The sequence below is a fragment of the Penaeus chinensis genome, chromosome 2 (assembly GCF_019202785.1).
Source record: "Penaeus chinensis breed Huanghai No. 1 chromosome 2, ASM1920278v2, whole genome shotgun sequence".
Taxonomy (NCBI): domain Eukaryota; kingdom Metazoa; phylum Arthropoda; class Malacostraca; order Decapoda; family Penaeidae; genus Penaeus; species Penaeus chinensis.
In genome coordinates this window covers 8,951,338-8,956,337 of record NC_061820.1, presented here as the reverse complement: position 1 = coordinate 8,956,337, position 5,000 = coordinate 8,951,338, and positions in this window count along the sequence as shown.

Here is a 5,000-nt window from a genome sequence, read left to right as displayed (position 1 = left end):
AAGAAAGAGAGAAGGGGGAGAGGTGGAAAGAGGGAGGAGAGCGAGAGAGAGAGAAAGGAGGTGGAGGGAGAGAGAGGGAAGAAGAAAAAAGAGAGAAGGGGGAGAGGTGGAAAGAGGGAGGAAAAAGAGAGAGAGATAGCGATAACGATAGATAGAGAGATAGGGGTAGACAGATAGAGAGAGAGATAGAAAGAGTGAGTGAGGAATAGAGAGAGAGGGGGAAGGGAGAGATAAAGAGAAGGGGGAGGGATGGAGAGAGAGAGAGAGGAGGTGGAGGGAGAGAGGAGGTAGAAGAAGAAAGAGAGAAGGGGGAGAGATGGAAAGAGGGAGGAGAGAGAGAGAGAGAGAGAGAGAGAAAGGAGGTGGAGGGAAAGAGAGCGAAGAAGAAAAAAGAGAGAAGGGGGAGAGGTGGAAAGAGGGAGGAGAGAGAGAGAGATAGCGATAACGATAGACAGAGATATAGAGGTAGACAGAGAGCTAGAAAGAGTGAGTGAGGAATAGAGAGAGAGGGGGGAGGGAGAGAGAAAGAGAAGGGGGAGGGATGGAGAGCGGGGGAAGAAGAAGAAAGAGAGAGAGAGAGAAAAAGGATGTTTTAGGTGGAAGGAAAGAGAAAGAGAGAAGGGGAGAGGTAGAAAGAGGGAGGAAGGAGGGAAGCAAAAGGGAGGGGGAGGAGGGAGAGAGGGAAAATTTGTAAGCAAGGGAGATAAAAAGAGATAGGAAGGAGGTGGAGGGAAAGAGGGGGGAGAAGAAGAAAAAGAGAAAGAGAGAGAAAATGCGGGTTTTAGGTGGAGGGAAAGAGAGAGAGGCAGATAGATAAATAGACAGAGAGTTACAGAGAGAGAAAGAGAGAAGAGAGGACGGTGTGGAGAGGGAGGAGGGAGAGAGAGAGGGAGGGAATGTAAGAAAGGGAGAGAAAGAGAGTGGAGGTTATAGGTGGAGGGAAAGAGAGAGAGATAGAGGTAGCTAGATAGACAGAGAGAAAGAGAGAGAGGGGGGGGAGAGAGAGAGAGAAAAGAGAATGGATGGAAAGTATGAGGGAGGAAGGAGAAAGAGAGGGAAGAATTGTAAGAAAGGGAAAGAGAACGAGAGAGAAGGAGGTGTTGGAGGGAGAGAGGGGGGAGAAGAAGAAAGAGAGAGATAGACAGAGAGGGGGAGAGAAAGGAGGTCTTCGGTGGAAGGAAGGAGAAAGAGAGAGAGATAGAGAGATAGACACAGAGTTAGAGAGAGAGAGAGAGAGCGAGTACAATAGCGACTGAAATAGAGATGCGTGAACGATAATGATGGCTTTGCTATTAATACTAATGATGGTAATAATATCATCAATAGTTATGATCACGATGATGATAATTACAATGATAACAATAACAGCAATGATAATGATAATGATAACTCAGTTGAGATTAGAAATAATTATTATCTGAGTAACTGTAATGATAATGATTAAAAAAAAAAAAAAAAAAAAAAAAAAAAAAAAAAAAAAAACATTGATAATAAAAGTGACACTATCACTAATAAAAGCCAAATTATGAATGTGATAATATGAATACACAAAGTTTCAAAAGCAATTAGAATTCTACACAAAGCCTTTTGCCATTCACGTTAGGCCTCCATAACATAAAGGACCGTACATATATATTTCAATATTACACTGCTATTAAACTCTTATCACATATATCAAACATTTGCTTAGGCTTGCTCATCACAGAAAGGGGGGTAAGGGGTGGAGGGGGGGTGTAAGAGAGGGGGGTGAGGTGAGGAGGGAGGGAGAGAAGAAGAGAGAAGGAGAGGAAGAGAAGAGGGAAGGTAGAGGGAGAAGACATGAGGGAAGATGGAAGGGAGAGAGAGAAAGAGAGAAAAGATAAGAGAGGGTAGAGGGAGAAGGGTATAGAAAGATGATGGAAGAAAGAGAAAAGAGAGAAAGTTAGAGAAGATGGATATTAGGAAGGAAAGAGAAAGAAAGATGAGGGAAGATGGATAGAAGAAAATAGAAAATGAAGGATGAGAGGTGGAGGGGAGAGAACCGAGGAGAAAGATGGGGGAAGGAAAGTGACATAGAGGAGAAAAGAAGGGAGGGAAAGAGAAATGGACGGGAGGGGAGAGAAAGGAGGGGAAAGGGGGGATAAGGAGGGGAGGGAAAGGGGTTGAGAGACTGAAAGAGGGGGGGGAAGGAGGGGGAGCTGAAGACCATGAATATATATTGCCACATTATATACCATAACAAGCCTGCAGGTGCTGTTTACTGTAAGATTTATTTCCTTCACAGCATCTTAGTTGTTTGTCCATATGTTCTCAAGAAGGGGGAGAGACGGACAGGGTTGGGGGAGGGCGAGGGAGGGAGGAGAGCGGGAGGGAGAAGGAGGGAAGAATGACAGTAGGCGAGGAGCTGAAGGAGAGAGGATGTGTTTGTGTATGTGTGTGTGTGTGTACATACACACACTCACACACACACATACACACACACGCACATATATATATATGTATATGTATATATATTTCTTTTTCATTTTTTAAATATATATATACATATATATATATATTTATATATATATATATATATATATATATATATATATACAGAGAGAGATACACACACACATACACACACACACACACACACACACACACACACACACACACACACACACATATATATATATATATAGACACACACGCACATATATATATATATAAATATATATATATATATATATATATATATATGTGTGTGTATATATATATATGTGTGTGTGTGTGTGTGTGTGTGTGTGTGTGTGTGCGTGTGTGTGCGTGTGTGTGTACATACATACATACATGCATACATACATACATACATACAGATATACATATATATATATATATATATATATATATATATGTGTGTGTGTATATATATATATGTGTGTGTGTGTGTGTGTGTGTGTGTGTGTGTGTGTGTGCGTGTGTGTGCGTGTGTGTGTGTACATACATACATACATGCATACATACATACATACATACATACATACAGATATACATATATATACATATATATATATATATATATATATATATATACATATACATATATATATACACATACACACATATACATACATATATAAACATATATGTATATGTATGTATGTATGTATATGTATATATATATGTATATATACATACATACATATAGAGAGAGTGGAGAAAGAACGAAGAAGGAGGGAAAGGGGGGGAGGAGAAGGCGAAGGTGGAGGAGAGAGGAGGCTGAGGGAAAGAGGAGAGATGGAGGAGTGAAGGAAGATAATAAGGGGAAGAAGAGGAGGAGAAGGGAGAACGATGGAAGAGTGAGGGCGGAAGAAGGAAGAACGGACGGATGAGAAAGAAGAGGTGAAGGAAAAGAGAAAGAAGAAAGAAAGAGCGTTGATGAAGGAGAGGAAACAGAAACAGAGGAAAGAGAGGAAATGGAAAAGAGAGGAATATAGGGAGAGGGGGGGAGGATTAAGAGGAGAAGAAGGAAGAGGAAGGGAAAAGGAGAGAAAAGAGACAAAGAGCGAAAGAGGAGAAACTAAGAAATGCGATGGAGATACGTGAATTAATACACGATTTAATAAATAAATAAATAAAACATTAAAACAGACACCCTTAAAATCCTCATCTTCCTTTCCTCTTCTTTCTCTCCCTTACCTCTCCTCCTCCTTCTCTCCCCTATCTCCTTCCTTCTCCTAACCCCCTCCTCTCCCCACACTTCCTTCCTCCCCCTCCTTCCTCCTCCTCCACACTTTCTTCCTTCTCATTACCCCTTCCTTTCTCCTTACCCCCTCCTTCCCTCTTACCCCCTCCTTCCTCCTCCCCCACACTTTCTTCCTCCCCCTTACCCCCTCCTCTTCCCCCTCGTCCCCTCCTCCCCTCCTTTCCCCCCCCCCACACTTCCTCCTTCCTCCCTCCTCCCTCACTCCCTCTTCCCTCACCCCCTCTCCTTCCTCCCTCACCCCTTCTCCTCCTCCCTCACCCCCGCTCCCCTCTCCTCCCTCCCTCACCCTCTCTCCCTCCTCCCTCACCCCTTCTCCTCCTCCCTCCCTCCCTCCCCCTCCTCCCTCTTTGTGGCTCGTAAACAAAGCTTGCCAAACCACAACAAACATCTTGGATCTTGACTCCGCTTCCCGTCGATGTGCGTGAAGGAATTTTTCTTAAAGAGTCTTTCCTTTGTCTATTTTTGATTTTCCTTTTCTCTCTTTTCGTTTTCTTTTAACTTTTCGTTTTCGTTTATCTTTTTTTGTTGTTTGTTTGTTTGTTTTGTTTTGATTTTTGTTATTGTTGTTTTATTTTTTATTGTGCGTTTGTTTTTGTTTTTATTTGTGTAGCTTCTTTTTTTTTTTTTTTTTTTTTGCCTTTTAGGCTTGTTCTTATTATTATTTTTTTTTTTCTTCGTCTTCTTTCTTCTTCGTTTTCAGTGTTTTTCTTCCGATTAGTTTACTTCCTTTTCTTTTCTCTTTTTCTTATGCCCTTTCTCTCATCTACCTCTTCTCTTTCTCCTAATCTCCTTCCTTCCTTTGCCATCTCCCTCTTCGCTTTCTTTTTTTCCTCTTTTCACCCATTTCTATCACATTTCTTTTTCTCTCTCTTCAATGACCAACTACAAAGCAATAATTTCCACAGACTCGTTTATTCATGTATTTATTTATTTTCCTTTCCATGAATATCATTTAATGTTCACAAGATGATTACTGAAGAAAGAAATATTTACGTTTGATGTCCTCTTTTCCCGCCTTTGAAGAGTGGTCCACAAAACGAAACAAAAATGACTTGACACTAGAATTACAAATAAAAAAGAAACGAAAAGAGAGAGAGAGAGAGAGAGAGAGGGAGTGAGGATTCAAAAGCGGAAATCATTAATGCTTTCTGAAAGAGACTTGAGAGACACATTCGTCCTTTCATAGAGGATTGAATTGTGTTGAACAAGGGATCGAAACCGCTTTGTCGATGCGCTTTTGTTTCTGATTTCTGATTCTCTCATTATTTGTTCT